Here is a 17,536-nt window from a genome sequence, read left to right on the forward strand (position 1 = left end):
TTTCTTGGAAGCCTACCCGTACATCATTTGTGTTAAGTGCTGAACTGAAATTGGGAGCTCGCATTTGAACATGATCACTTTTGATTCATCAATAACTCCAAATATTATTGTGAAGATTATCATTCATCCAGGTAATAACAACTGTGACTTTAGATTATACTTACCAAACTTGAATGTCTTCCTGTTGTATTCTTTTTAAGTATTCTGAATATATTCATAGAATGTATTCATGATGTATTCTTTTTTAGTGGTTTGAATACTAGCTAGAACCACATAATTCAATGGACATAACAAGACTTTCTGAATACTAATATGTAAATTTGAAGATTAATAACAGTATTTGAACCACTTATTTGAACCACTTATTTTATATTAGCTTGTGTTGTAATACTAGCACTGGTATTCTAACCACTACCACTAGTATTTTAACAACCGACTAGTATTATGAATACTAATATGTAAATAAGAATACACGCACTAGTATTCTGAATACTAATATGTAAATGAGAACAACTCACTAGTATTCAAACCACTTATAAGTATTCCTATAGGCCGAAATATTTAAATGAGAATACTTACTAGTATTTTTAATACTAATATGTAAATGAGAATACTAATATGTAAATGAGAATACTAGTGGTATTTACTTCTAAATACTAATATGCAAATGAGAATACTAGTGCTATTTATAGCATTCTGAATACTAATATGCAAATGAGAAGACTAGTAATATTGCTTGCCTAAATGTTACCATGGTTATTGAGGTCATACAGATATTTTGTTCTGATAATATTACTAGTAGTGGTCACCTCATTTATTTGGCACCAAAAGACTGTGCTGAAAGCCTGTTCATGTTGGTCTGACTCCACTTACTATATATGCATGCAGTACCAAATGCTGTTTGCTTTGAATGCTGTTTGCATCAAATTTGGGATGCTGTTGGCAAATTAGTTTAAAACAAAGGAAATTCCTTTTGAATTATACAGTTGACCTACCTAGGAATTCATTTTGACTTAAATTACAAACATTTTAGCTTACAGCAAGGAGTTGCATGACATTGTGGACAGGCCTTCAGTACAAGTTTAACTGAGGTAAATTCCACTGTGAATGAATAAATAAAAGATTGGATACATTATAAATCAACTTAATACTTGTGTTTTCAATGATGATGACCATTGACCATCATGTAATGAAGTTGAAGATCGGTCAAGATACTATGGATATGGTTTTTAGTGGCATTATTATCTTTTGATTGCATTTTGATGGCAACCATCATGATAATGATGACCGATCAATGATGATGACCCAGGGTGATGACCATCGTCATGTTAATGATAAATGATGATGATACGGGGATTAGCGCAATTTTGCTAATTTTGCTTAACAGTTTAATGTTTTTTTAGCGCTAATTAGCATTACCTAGCACCCTGACGCTAATATGGTAGATTAAAGATGACCAAGTGAGAGGGGTGCAATTAGCACAGTTTAGTGTTTTTAGTGCTAATAACACTAATTAGCAGTACTTAGGGGCTGTGCAATAATTATGAGCCCTGGGGAGGGTAAAATTGGGGGCAAGAAATTTTGGTGAGCTTAAAGGGGGGCAAGCGATTTTTTGGCGGGCTGAGAGGGGGGGCAAGTGATTTTTGGCGAGCCGTTTGGAAATTTTACCCCCCCCCCCCCCGGGGGGCCCATAACGGTGGCGGTACCTAGCACCCTGATGCTAATTTGATAAATTGAAGATGACCCAGTGAGAGTGGCGCAATTGGCTCTAATTAGCGCCCCACTCACTGGGGCATCTTCAAATGATCAAATTAGCATATAGTGTTACTATATCGCTTCGCTACATCTAGCTAATTAATGCTTAATAGTGCCCAGATATTGCTAACGAGCTAGTATGTGCTAATTAGCGCTCATTGTCGTTATTAGCATTAGCGCTGGTGCTAATTCGTGGCGCTAACGCCAATACCGCATTCTATACCTCTTTTGTTTGCATTTTGATGAAATACTATCATGTTGAAAATGATGACCCTCATGTTGATCATGACATTAATGATTGATGATTGATCATGATGACTTGGACCCCATTTAAGATTGAAATGTGATGTCATAGTGATAATTAGGTATTACAATTTAGAAACACGCAATACTTTTAATCAAATGATGCGTTTTCACACCACATTGCTTTATGAGCTTCATAAGTATAGTTGATGAGATGTGCAGATCACATCAGAACTCAAAAAAGTTCTAATGAAAGATGGAAGGTGAAGGTGTATACTTGTAATACACTCTCTGCACCTGGAATAAGTACGATACATACTTTGCCTTGATATATTCCTTGATTTCTTGTATATAAGGATATATCATAGTAACCCTGAGAATAATTTACTTGTATTATTATTTAATACTATTTATTACATGCAGAGAGCAAATTGCAACATATGACATTTACATTCAATCTTATCCATGTATAATTGTATGTGGAACATAAGCTTACCTTTTTGCTCCTTGTTTATGTTGTTGGGCAGAGCCAAAGTAGCAAAATGAATTACCTGCTGATTACAGCACATAATGGAACCCAACTAAACATGTACACATTATCCAGGAAGGTTTAAAATGCCAATTTTTGTTCTAAAATAACAGCAGAATTATACATGTAACTGCCATGTCTAAAGCAAATTTGAAACTGGCAGTTGACCTGACCCTGACCTGGGTGTAGTAATATTATACCGCTTGTTCTTGGCTTAGTATTATTACACCACTTATTTTAGATGCAAGCTAGTATTCATACCACTTATAAGTATTCAATGCTAGCTAGTATTCATACACCACTTATTTTAAATGCCAGCTAGTATTCATGCATATACCACTTATAAGTATTCAATGCTAGCTAGTATTCATACACCACTTATTTTAGATGCTAGCTAGTATTCATATACCACTTATAAGTATTCAGATTTTAGATTTTAGTATCAAATCAAACTGAAATTTATTACTGAAACCAGGAGAATACATTCAACTACAAAAATAAGACTAAACAAGTATTCAGAATACAACATGAATATATTCAGAATACTTATTAAGTATTCAAGTATCTACTGGACTTACGTTTTGATGAGTGGCAATATTTCACATCAACAACATCAGTGGGCCTGATGATGCATCCGAGATAGGATGTGAAATATTGCCACTCATCAAAACGTAAGTCCAGTAGATCAGATTATAATCTCAAGTTCATAACTCCAAATATTGTTAAGTCCCAGAAACTCCCTAAATTTGATACATATTTATATATATTTAAATGTAGTGAATCTTGGTATTATTTTAAACCATCATTCGATACAGCACTGTTTCGTATAGGTGTTGGCACACCTACACTCCTCAGTCGAATGAGAGCACAAGCAAAATATACCTGTCTGGATGGGCCAAACAAACCACTTATGTCAACTCTTAATAATAGAAATGAACTTGTGAGTGCTTGTAGACATAAGAGGAAGTACTTATTGTGTAACATTTGAAACCTTGACTTTTACCAAGGCCTATGCCTTTTTATTGACACTTACATGTACCATTGACTTTTATAGTCGCTCATATTTTATGTCATACTTTTTATAGACACTATAATTAGCCTTGTGCTGTGTTTGACCCAGCCAGGTATATTTTGCTTGTGCTCTCATTCGACTGAGGAGTGTAGGTGTGCCAACACCTATACGAAACAGTGCTGTATCGAATGATGGTTTAAAATAATACCAAGATTCACTACATTTAAATATATTTCTGCTCCTTTTTAGTTGAGCACTTTATCTGTAGTGATGGTTTCATCTAAGTTTACTCTTGTTGTACATATTTATATATGAATATACAGGCAAATATAAAAATCTTTTTCATTAAATTCATCTCATGACCCTAGCATCTAGAGAGCCATGCTATTGTGATATTTTTCTAAAAGTTACGAACAACTATTTTATTTACAAACAGGTAGTCAAACAGATGTATTGTCAGCATCTTGGAGCTTCTACTACTAATCCAGCAATTCCAGGTATGTCACTTGTAATTTTGAAATCTCCCTACCTACAATCATGAACATAAATAGTTCGAACACTTGTGTCAAAGTAGGACTGTTTGAAACCGTATATCTGTTATCCTTGACATATTAAAATTTCGCTTTCTTTGGTGTGAAGTCTGAACCCTTTCCTACTACTACAACTCTCCCTCTGCCCCACCAATCAATGTTGGATGTTTCTAGGGGAAAAAACAACAACTACCAACATTGATCGGGGGAAGGGGGGGGGGGCATATTTGAAGTACCCATGTTAAAGTGTTCGAACAATTATGACCAGGATTGTAGCTTGCATTGTGCACTTACTTGCCTATTCTGATTAGCAACCTCAGTCTATACTATTCCACAGTGCCAAGCTGAATCTGAGAGGTGTAATATTAAAGAGCAATGAATATCATGAGAAACCAGGTACCAAATAAATTGAATAGGCATTGGCTCTTAAAGTTTGTTCCATGTTAAGCAAATAAGATAGTTTACGCTCCGTAACTTTTACACTAAGATTTCGGAGCTTGCTCTTTGTCATGCTAAAACTTTTCCCTATTTCATGTGCTCAAGGCCATTTCTACACAGGTGGCATAAAAAGAGTATATCGCATGACTATTTGGTGCGGACATTAGTGTACTTGGGGAATGTTATGTTCTCATTGCTATCAAGCACAAGCACATAACTAATATGATACTCAGGGAGTGCTTTTGGAGGTCCCTCCTTCTGAGTAAGTTTCCTACCTTTTTGGTTGTGATTTTAGTGGGGGGGGGGGGTTGTCCCCTATGGAAAAATTAGGAGGTGATGAAGGCAATTTACTGAATTGTTTTTCTTTAATTATTATTTTGTACATGCATGGAATAATTTTCATAAATTTTGCGACATACTAGGGGCCCCTTGCTTCAGTGAAGATGGAAATATTAAATTTGAAGAGTATCATTTTGATGAATTTTATTGAACCTCAACTGACTTATGGCGAATCTTACAGGGGGGCCCCCATCAAGATCTGGTAGGCTACTAGGACTAACCGCCCAACCGCTTTAAAAAAATGAAGTAGTCAATATAATTGAGAATACACTGCACTTAATTAAAGTTATATGTTTCTTTCTTTCTTGCTCTCCCCCCCCCCCTTATTTCATTTTCGCTTTTGCTCGGGGCCCCTGAACCTTCGGGGCCCATGGACTTCATCCACCCTGTCCACCCGCTTTTTTTTAATCTTTCATGCCCCAAATGGGGCTTTTATTTTCCTGTGCTCAAAGGAAAAAACAAAGAACCAGATAAAAAAAAACCAGATATGGAAGCATCAATGTCACCAATAATAGAAGTTTTCTTAATAAAACCTTTGCCATCATTCAAAAGGAAATTATAAATGACTTTATCTATCTGATTAATAACATAGTCCGGAATATGAATCACTGATGCTAAAAGAATGAACTTAGACAAAGCAAAAAGTTTTTATCAAAATAGTTTACCAGACAAAGTAAGTCTTCCAAATATTTAGAAGAGTTTTGATCTGCTTAACCTTTTAGGTAAAATTCATATTCTTAGCAGCACTCTCATCATGAGAAATACACACCAAAGTGCTTATCGGAAACACCACAGCTGTGAAACTGCGCTGAACCAGGTCTTAAATGACCTCCTTTTGTCTGTTGATGAGCGAAAAGATGCGGTACTAGTTGGATCCAAGTGCCGCATTTGACACTATCGACCACAACATCCTCTCTCAGCGGCTTAAGACCAGATACGGCATTACAGGCAGTGCCCTTATGTGGTTTGACTCTTACATGCATGACCGCAAGCAAGTTGTCAAAATTGGTGACTCTAAATCAGAACCACAGAATTTGCTTAGTGGTGTTCCTCAAGGGTCTGTTGCAGGCCCACAAATCTTCACTTTGTAAGCTGCCCCGGTTGAAGACATTGTTAAGCGTCAGCAGGATGTACTATGCAGATGACTCTCAGTTATATGTTAAGATCGAAACAAATAATATCGTTTATGTTGTATTAGGTTCATCTGGATTGTCAATTATAACTGTTTGATGGGAATTCATACTATCAAATCCAATTTTTGGTGACATACCTTGTTACAGTTTCATGTTGCTACGCAGCACTTCATCAGACTGGCAACCTTGCTTCTTCTTCTTTCCTGAATTTGCTGCTGGTGGCGGCGCCAGAAGCTGGTCGAAAATATTCGGTAAGAAATAGTTCCCTTCATCTCTGTTCATGGTGTTTCGCCCTCGTCGCCTGATCCAAATTGCCTCTCTAATCTGTCTTTTGTTCCTGCTGGTCTCCCTTGATCTAATATTAGCGTCCTCCCAACCTATGACATGGTTGTTTTGAGCAACATGGTCTGTGAGCGAATGTTTTCTCTGTGACCGGGTATGTACCCCAAGTGCTGCCTTCTCTCCTTCTCCTTGATGTTCTTTGAGACGTGTACCAAACAAGCGTGAAGTTTCACCAATGTAGGTTTTATTACAATGTAGGTCTTATTACGCCCCCGGCAGCAACTTCAGGAAAGAAGAAGCAAGGTTGCCAGTCTGATGAAGTTTCGCAGCATGAAACTGTAACAAGGTATGTCACCAAAAATTGGATTTGATAGTATGCATGAATTCCCATCAAACAAATAATATTGTTCCTATTGTGCAAAACAAGCTCTCCCAGAATGACAGTAAAACTGAGGCTATCCACATATCATCCCGTTACTCAAATAACGCTGACATTGATTTGCTCGCCATTAGAAATAATGGTCGTGTACGCAAATACCTTGATCAAAATAGTACTGAAAACTGGTTCATGCATTCATCACCTCAAGACTTGACTCAAACAACAGCATTCTCTGTGGGCTTCCAAACATTCAGATCAGCAAACTACAATGCATTCAAAATGCTGCCGCCGGCTTGTTACATTGACTAAGAAGTGCGAACACATAACTCCTATTCTTAAATCTCTGAGTGCCTGTAGAGAAGCGCATCATATACAAGCTTATGCTTCTTACTTTCAAATGCCTGAACAACCTGGCACCTGACTACTTATGTAACCTCAACACCATTAAAAAGCCAATTCGTGCTCTTAGATCAAACATTACCACCAACTTGCAACGCAAGTCTGTCAATACTGTTACTTACAGCCAGAGATAGTAATCTTGTAGTGTAAGATTTTTGTACAGCGCATTGGGGTCCTTGTGACAAAATGCGCTTTATAAGCATGCCATTTCATTTCATTCATTTCATTTCATTTCATCTGTTGGCCAATCTATATCAAAAGGCTTTTCATTACATTGTCTTTTTGCACCAATCCATAAACCCTGGGATTTATTAACATTTAGCTTTAAACCAGACACTTCAGAAAAAGAAGCCAAGACTTTCAAAACATTTTTTGCAGATTGCTTCCCATAAATACATGTATTGTCATCAGCATATTGAACCAATTTGAATTCTGTATCATTGACCAAAATACCAGATATAGACGGATTTTCCTGTATATAGAACATGATAATAATTCCAGAGCCAAAATAAATAAGTAAGAACTCAATGGATTCCCTTGATGAACACCTCTTTTTACAGAGAAGTATTGTGACATAAGCCCATTATTTAAAATACAACTACTAATATTCGTGTACAATGCTTTCCAGGGTTGATGATTTTTTTTGTTTGATTAAAAATTTTTTTTTTTTAAATCAATGATTTAAATCGGCATGATTTAAATCAAACAACCCTGATGCTTTCACATACTTAACAAAATCTGGACCAAATTTCCAACTTTTTAAGGCCTCAAATAAAAAATTCCACTCGAGTGAATCAAAAGCTTTTTCAAAATCTAAATAAAATTTCCTTTAAAAAAGGAATGGGGCGCCCAATGGGATCTTTGATGTGATGTGCTGAAATCTAGGGAGGAGGGCACTAACACTTTGGAGGTGATGCATATGTAGGGCTGATAAGACCCCTTTTTCATTTTCATCTGATAAGACCCTTTTTTTTTTTTTTTTTTTTTTTTTTTTTTTTTTTTTTTTTTTTTTTTAGGCGCTGATACTCATTGACCTGCAGCCACTGTGATGATGCTCTGTAATCTTTTCTTCTCTACATGTGTTTTAAGGATTTTACGATCCCAGACTTTTACCAGCTGTCATTTATAACTTTCTGATCCTGTAGATCATTTTTGGTGTGAATTGGATCTTTGTAACCAGTGAAATTTCATGATGATTTTTTGGATGGTCATCTGGATATTTGTGAATATCTACCAGTACACACATGCTACACAGCACTTGGATACTCAACATTATGGTTTTCTGATGCAAATCACTGAACCAGTATCAAGTACACTTCAGCTCACAAGTACTTTTCAGAAATCAATTTTATCAATATCAAGTACCAACAAGCAGCTAAGTATGAATGAAACTGTCTTGGATAATTGCTCACTATCTCAATCTGTTCATGCACCTCCTAATAGCAGGAGAATACCAGTCGGCCTATCGCTCTCTGCATAGTACAGAGACAGCGCTTCTCCACGTCAAGACTAACATCATGCAGTACCTTTACAACCAGCAAGCTGTGTTTTTGGTTTTACTAGATCTGTCAGCTGCATTTGACATGGTAGAGCATAGTGTTTTGGTTCATCGTATGGCTAATGAAATCGGCCTAAGCGGAACTGCATTAGACTGGTACAAGTCATATTTTACCAACAGAACCACCAAAACTTGTATCAATGGTACTTTTTCTGATCCTCATCAGATGTACTATGGCCTTCCACAGGGTTCCATCGTTGGTCCAGCATCTTTCAGAATTTACATCATCCCGGTTGGTCGTATTATCAGGAAGCATCAAATCCATTACCATATGTACGCCGACGACATTCAGCTCTTTTTAAATTTCAATCCTTCTGATCCGATTTCCATTCAATGTGCTATGTCAAGACTCTCAAACTGCATTAGCGAAATAAAACTGTGGATGACTAACAACATGTTGATGCTGAACGATAACAAAACGGAGTTTTTTATCGCTGCTTCACCACACAATAGGCGCAAGTTACCATCAAATATTCATCTTCAAATTGATAATAATGTTATCATTCCCTCTGACACTGTTCGTAATCTGGGTGTCCTCTTTGATGGTCAGCTTTCCATGTCAACCCACATTACAAGCTTGTGTAGTAATGTCACTTACCATCTTCGTAACCTAACACGTGTACGCCGCTTCTTAGCCAGCGACACATGCCACCACACCGTTAGGTCGTCAATTCTTTCTCGTCTCGACTATGCAAATGCAGTTCTACTTGGAGCAAATGCAACTGACATCGCGAGACTTCAGAGACTGCAAAATTGGCGGCAAAACTAATTTTCTGTGCAAAGAAGCGTGATCATGCAACACCGCTCATCAAAGAGCTCCACTGGCTTACTATCAAGAACAGAATAACATTCAAAATCCTTGTCATTGTTTTCAAGTGCCTAAATGGCTTTGCTCCATCATACCTTGCCTGCAACTTGTCTCTGTACTCACCTGCACGAACTGGCTTACGATCTTCAACTGACACTACCAGACTCACTGAACAAACTTACACACCTCGCACTCTTCAATCTGCTGCCGACAGATCATTCGCATATGTTGCTCCTCGGTTGTGGAACACTTTACCACCTGCTCTGCGTTCTGTGCCATCACTTCAAATGTTTAAGAAAGGACTTAAAACACACCTTTTCACACAATGATTTTATTTTGTTCCATATTATTTGCTTGCTTTTATTTTTGTTTTTGTTATTTATTCTATAGTGTATCATCACACACGCTGTGATATCTATGAAACAGCGTGTCATAAATAATTTGTATGTATGTATGTATGTATGTATGTATGATCGCTGTCCCCCAAAGACCCCATTACCAGCACATGCTCTGTCACCCAAAGACTCCATATTTTTCCTTTAGATCCTTTAAATCTGCCACCCAAAGACCTAGACCCATATATTTCCATCTAAACAGCAACGAGCCTCGTCTATCACTGATTTTGTTAATTCTTTTGAAATAACAAAGCCATTTAGAACTAAAATTTAATTTTATCAAGGCCTCTTTAGGCTCTCACACAAAGACATAACCATTTAAACAAAAAGTCATATTCTCACCCAATACCCCACTAATATAGATCCAAACGGTCCCTCTCTCACCCAATGACGCCATATTTTGTAAATTTTTCTCTCACTGAATGCCAAAAATCATGCTCTCACCATTGCAATGACTCCATATTTTTCATATTTTGCTCTCATGAGATGCCTCTTACTGCACAGCCCTACACCTATATCCATTTCATATTGAAGTGCCACCCCGGGGCTGAAATGTAACCGTTTGGTTACACTTTTTTCTTTAAAACAATGTAACATTAGCATAGTAAGCAAAGAAAGATTAGGAAATGTAAAGCATATTTATTGCAGCGAGAGAGGTGTAAAATCGTACTGCATTGGGATGAAAGCGGTTGGTTTCAAATAAAAAGGAATAAAGATCGGGTTACCATTTCGGTTACTATTGTTAGGAAATCATGTTGTTGTTGGAGCACAACATTATTTTATTTAGAATATAGGTTTGCATATTGAATTCTTAAGGATTGTTTTCCATGTGGACATATGATATAACTGTTGGTTGTAATACCTGACAATATTGCATGCCTGGTTATTGATTTAACGGAAAGTCGCCATGGATATCAGGTTGTATTACGGTGTATTGGGTGTTTTTATTAACCCAATAATTTTGTATTTCAAACAAAGATGACAAGCCTATATGCACGGGCTTTTAAGGATTTTTTTAAAGGTAAATGTTTTAAATAACACAAAAAATGTCAATAGCAACTACCGCGCTAAATTTTTCCATGTTTATCAATGGAATTCCTGGTTCCTTGATCGACAAAGCAGCTTTTTTGGATCAATGTCGCTCTTCAGCTGGATCATACTCTGCGATCGTAATAGTGCCATCTCTTAATAAGCGTTAGCATTTTTATGAGTCTATTAATTAAATTCATTTAAACAAAGTAAAGGATAACAGGTCTAGACTCACAAGATTTCAGCCCGTGCATATTAGAAAACAATAATAAAATCAAAGCCAAGCAAGTTGTGTTTTTATTTCTAAGCTGGGCATACTTTTAAGCAAAACAGTTGCGGAGTTAATCTAGCAAGACCAAAATTAGAAGCGGTTTTCAAAGTCAAGCCAAATAAGGGCCCCCGCCGTAGCGGGCGCCCCCAAAAAGCAATAATCCAGGAACATTTTTATACATAGTATAATCCATAATATCTTGTATAGTACAAATAGATTCACTTATATTTGTCCACCTGCTTGCTACACCCCTGCATTTACCTTTTCATTGTCTCTTCAACAGATCCCAGAAGAGATAGCAATTGCTACAGTCTTTGTCATTCTCCACGTGGCATGTGTTGTATTATTGACAACAGCAACTTTAAATTGGCAAGGGATCAGAACATACAACTCTCTGATAGGGGAGGTTCAGACAAGGATTCAGGTAGGTGAAAATGATGTGTAGCTAGGTTGGATAGGCATGATAATTATTTTCTACGTTTAGCTTTCTGCACTTTAATTTTAGACCACACACTTTTTCAAATGCTTTTCAAGCACTTCCAGGTTGATTCTCTTATTTCCCCCTCTTTTTTCTCTATATACATGATATTACTTCCTCTCCTCTCCTTTGCTCTTTCTCTTTGTTTCATATCTTTCTGTCTCCCTTTCTCTCTTTCTGTCTCTCATGTACATGTATAGGCCTATAGCTGGTATTTTCAGAACAATTGCGATCTATTTTAATGCAATCAATGAAAGGGGTTACTTGTATTTGCTTATAAAATAAATAAGGTTAATAATGATATTTTAATGCAAATTTTCATTGTCAGTTTCAAACTTTCTTCATTTTACTTTGAAAATAAACAGAGGAACTCAGCAAGACATTTTCAAAGCTGGACTTTGTGGTAGATGTAGTCAAAGATCTTCGAGCAGCTGATATGTTGAGATATCTCCGTAGGCAAGCAGATGCACATGATAAAAAGAAAGTCGACTGCTTTGTTTGCTGCATCTTAACACATGGAGGGCTTGGGAAACTATACGGAGTCGATGGTGAAAGGGTTGAAATTCTAGAAGTTACTTCCGTCTTCAAGATTTTAGGATGCCCTTCCCTCAAGGGGAAACCAAAGCTGTTTTTCATTCAAGCATGTCGAGGTTCTGACCAGCAGATTGGAGTACCTTACTTGGAAGAAGATGGCCCTGAGGAAATTCAACGAGAGAAGACGCTACCAAATGAAGCCGACTTCCTTCTTGGTTACGCCACCGTGCCTGGGTTTGTGTCATACCGAGATACAAGAAGAGGATCATGGTATATCAGGACATTAACAGATAAGATCAACAAGTACAGTGCATCTCTACATATTCTGGACATACTCACCCGGGTAAATGATGATATTAGTGAGAAGAGTGCCAGAGGATACAAACAAATACCAGCACCAGTCTTCACCCTCCGAAAATCCTTGTTCCTAGTCAATCTTGGGGGTCACTGAATTGGTATCATGTTAATGGATAGCCAATCAGTAGAGCTTCCAAGATTAAAGCAGCATCATAGTGAGGGTTGGATGCTGTCGCCAGGGAGACAAAGTTGAGTAAAGGGTGCTGCCATTTGAGGGCTGTCAAAAGCAACCCCAGTTAGGGTGGATAAGATCATAGGGACTAAAAAGTGTCATTTGCAATTGAGCCTCATTTTGTATTCATATACATAACACTGGGTTATCATATAGCAATATTGGGAGGGCAAGGTATTCCACATGGTCAAACTGCCCCTTGTCTCTATGATTGGTCATCCCTTAGCTACGCCACTGGATCACAGATCATATATTCTTCTCCTGTTCTTCTCTTAACTGACTATCGCATCTTTAGAAAGTATATTTTTAGTTTTGTTTTTTAAGTTTTTTTCTGGAGCCTAAAATGTCACCACAAACTTGAAAAATCTGGCAAAAATTTGATGATTTTCTGCAAACATAATCGCGAAACAGCTGCCTCACCACATTAACATCACTGCCACATCAGGGTGAAAATGGTTTAGGTTAAACTTGAGCTTTAATATCCCAGTTGAAATTCATACACCCCATGGAAGACATCACCTTTAATCTTCCACTACAGGTGTAGATTTCAAATGGAGTTGCCCATTGAGGTAACCCCATTTAAAAATCACACTCCCCGTGTGGAAGATTAAGGTCATGTCTTCTATAGGGGATGTATGGATTTCAACTGGAATACCGGTAGCCGACTAGCTACTAAAAAGGAAGTCACGCATTCCTGTTTTTTCCTGTAAGTGTACTTTCTGTGTAGATGTGCTTTTGACTGTAAGATGCCCATGTCCAGTACTTGGATTGCTCTATGTTATTAATGTGTAATAGTGGTGTAATGCCACAGGTGTTGCAATAATTATGTTGAATCTCCACTATATATTTCTATTTTCCCTATATTCTGCTAGATTTTGCTTAGAAATTAAGATGAACTATATATATTCCAGTAATATACCATGATAATATATTCTCTATATAGATAATCCATACAGAAGATGCTGATCACATGTTGATAAGAAATTGTTTCATGCAGTTACTTTGTAAATGTATGTAGTCAATATGATGCATTTACTATGTACCATCTTATACTCAGTTGCAGTTAATTTGTTACAGGAATGCAGTATGTTGCATTGCCACACACTGGCTGTCTGATACATATATACATATTGTACTTTTGTATAGCACCACTTCATCAAGATCACATTGCTGTTGTCTGATATATTTACTTAGTAAAATTTGTAATGGTGGATCACCTCTATATTTTATATACTCCCTATGTAGTTAAAAAATGGTAATGCAAGTGCCTTAGGCATTGCAATATGTTGCATCACCACCACATGTTATACTTCCTATTGGTGGTGCATTGTTATAAACATTACATCGCCACATTTTGAATAATTTGTATGTAGTTATAATTTGTAGTGATGCAAGTGCCATAGCATTGCAATATACTTGCATTGTCACCACATTTTATGCTTCCTATCTGTATTGGTGGTGTATTGTTACAAGCATTGCAATATGTTTTTTTACAACGTTCATGTGCACTGGCCTACTCTGGGGAAAGATTCAAATTTGTTTAACACTTCAGACATTACAATATGATGCATCACCCACCATATGTTATACATTCCCTTTGTAGTTGATATGTTACGGTGATGTAAGTGCCACATGCATCACAATATGTTGCATTGCCACCACATTTTATGTTTCCTATCTGTATTGGGGTGCAGTGTCAAAGACATGGCAATATGTTTCATCACTACCATAAATTTTATAAACTCCATATGTAGTGTAATTAATTTATAATGGTGGTGTAGTGCCACAGGCATCACAATATGTTGCATTGCCACCACATTTTATGTTTCCTATCTGTATTGGGGTGCAGTGTCAAAGACATGGCAATATGTTTCATCACTACCATAATTTTATATACTCCATATGTAGTGTAATTAATTTATAATGGTGGTGAAGTGCCACAGGCATTGCAACATGTTGCATTGCCACCACATTTTATGTTTCCTATCTGTATTGGGGTGCAGTGTCAAAGACATGGCAATATGTTTCATCACTACCATAAATTTTATATACTCCATATGTAGTGTAATTAATTTATAATGGTGGTGAAGTGCCACATGCATCACAATATGTTGCATTGCCACCACATTTTATGTTTCCTATCTGTATTGGGGTGCAGTGTCAAAGACATGGCAATATGTTTCATCACTACCATAAATTTTATATACTCCATATGTAGTGTAATTAATTTATAATGGTGGTGAAGTGCCACAGGCATCACAATATGTTGCATTGCCACCACATTTTATGTTTCCTATCTGTATTGGGGTGCAGTGTCAAAGACATGGCAATATGTTTCATCACTACCATAAATTTTATATACTCCATATGTAGTGTAATTAATTTATAATGGTGGTGAAGTGCCACAGGCATCACAATATGTTGCATTGCCACCACATTTTATGTTTTCTATCTGTATTGGGGTGCAGTGTCAAAGACATGACAATATGTTTCATCACTACCATAATTTTATATACTCCATATGTAGTGTAATTAATTTATAATGGTGGTGAAGTGCCACAGACATCACAATATGTTGCATTGCCACCACATTTTATGTTTCCTATCTGTATTGGGGTGCAGTGTCAAAGACATGGCAATATGTTTCATCACTACCATAATTTTATATACTCCATATGTAGTGTAATTAATTTGTAATGGTGGTGAAGTGCCACAGGCATCACAATATGTTGCATTGCCACCACATTTTATGTTTTCTATCTGTATTGGGGTGCAGTGTCAAAGACATGGCAATATGTTTCATCACTACCATAAATTTTATATACTCCATATGTAGTGTAATTAATTTATAATGGTGGTGAAGTGCCACATGCATCACAATGTTGCATTGCCACCACATTTTATGTTTCCTATCTGTATTGGGGTGCAGTGTCAAAGATATGACAATATGTTTCACCACTACCATAAATTTTATATACTCCATATGTAGTGTAATTAATTTATAATGGTGGTGAAGTGCCACAGGCATTGCAACATGTTGCATTGCCACCACATTTTATGTTTCCTATCTGTATTGGGGTGCAGTGTCAAAGACATGGCAATATGTTTCATCACTACCATAAATTTTATATACTCCATATGTAGTGTAATTAATTTATAATGGTGGTGAAGTGCCACATGCATCACAATATGTTGCATTGCCACCACATTTTATGTTTCCTATCTGTATTGGGGTGCAGTGTCAAAGACATGGCAATATGTTTCATCACTACCATAAATTTTATATACTCCATATGTAGTGTAATTAATTTATAATGGTGGTGAAGTGCCACAGGCATCACAATATGTTGCATTGCCACCACATTTTATGTTTTCTATCTGTATTGGGGTGCAGTGTCAAAGACATGACAATATGTTTCATCACTACCATAATTTTATATACTCCATATGTAGTGTAATTAATTTATAATGGTGGTGAAGTGCCACAGGCATCACAATATGTTGCATTGCCACCACATTTTATGTTTCCTATCTGTATTGGGGTGCAGTGTCAAAGACATGGCAATATGTTTCATCACTACCATAATTTTATATACTCCATATGTAGTGTAATTAATTTGTAATGGTGGTGAAGTGCCACAGGCATCACAATATGTTGCATTGCCACCACATTTTATGTTTTCTATCTGTATTGGGGTGCAGTGTCAAAGACATGGCAATATGTTTCATCACTACCATAATTTTATATACTCCATATGTAGTGTAATTAATTTATAATGGTGGTGAAGTGCCACAGGCATCACAATATGTTGCATTGCCACCACATTTTATGTTTCCTATCTGTATTGGGGTGCAGTGTCAAAGACATGGCAATATTTGACACGATCAAGGGAAATGAGTCGGATGTCGCTAATGTTGTTTTTGAGATATTGGCAAAAACAGTGTTCAAATTCTTTTGTTTTATATTGTTTTCAGCGATTGATGTAACTTCGCAAAGAAAAGTCGTATCAACATAAGGTTTTCTGTTTCTGAAAGCTCTAGATGGCCTCTTTAGAAAAATTTGTATAAGTCATTTTTGACCAGGGTCGACATGAGACTCATTCCCCTTGATCATGTCACATATGTTTCATCACTACCATAAATTTTATAGACTCCATATGTAGTGTAATTAATTTATAATGGTGGTGAAGTGCCACATGCATCACAATATGTTGCATTGCCACCACATTTTATGTTTCCTATCTGTATTGGGGTGCAGTGTCAAAGACATGGCAATATGTTTCATCACTACCATAAATTTTATATACTCCATATGTAGTGTAATTAATTTATAATGGTGGTGAAGTGCCACATGCATCACAATATGTTGCATTGCCACCACATTTTATGTTTCCTATCTGTATTGGGGTGCAGTGTCAAAGACATGGCAATATGTTTCATCACTACCATAAATTTTATATACTCCATATGTAGTGTAATTAATTTATAATGGTGGTGAAGTGCCACAGGCATTGCAACATGTTGCATTGCCACCACATTTTATGTTTCCTATCTGTATTGGGGTGCAGTGTCAAAGACATAGCAATATGTTTCATCACTACCATAAATTTTATATACTCCATATGTAGTGTAATTAATTTATAATGGTGGTGAAGTGCCACATGCATCACAATATGTTGCATTGCCACCACATTTTATGTTTCCTATCTGTATTGGGGTGCAGTGTCAAACACTGTAAAGGATATTTATTTTTTGCATTTTTCTCAAAAATTATAGCGCATTGGTGACAAGTAAGATATGTATATTATTGGGGCAAGGACTACAACTACTGCACTGGCAATTTTATTTCAGCACAGGCAACAGTTGTGGAGTTACAGTCAAAAATGAGGGAAACC

This window comes from Amphiura filiformis, chromosome 15 (assembly GCF_039555335.1).
Source record: "Amphiura filiformis chromosome 15, Afil_fr2py, whole genome shotgun sequence".
In the NCBI taxonomy this organism is placed as follows: Eukaryota; Metazoa; Echinodermata; class Ophiuroidea; order Amphilepidida; family Amphiuridae; genus Amphiura; species Amphiura filiformis.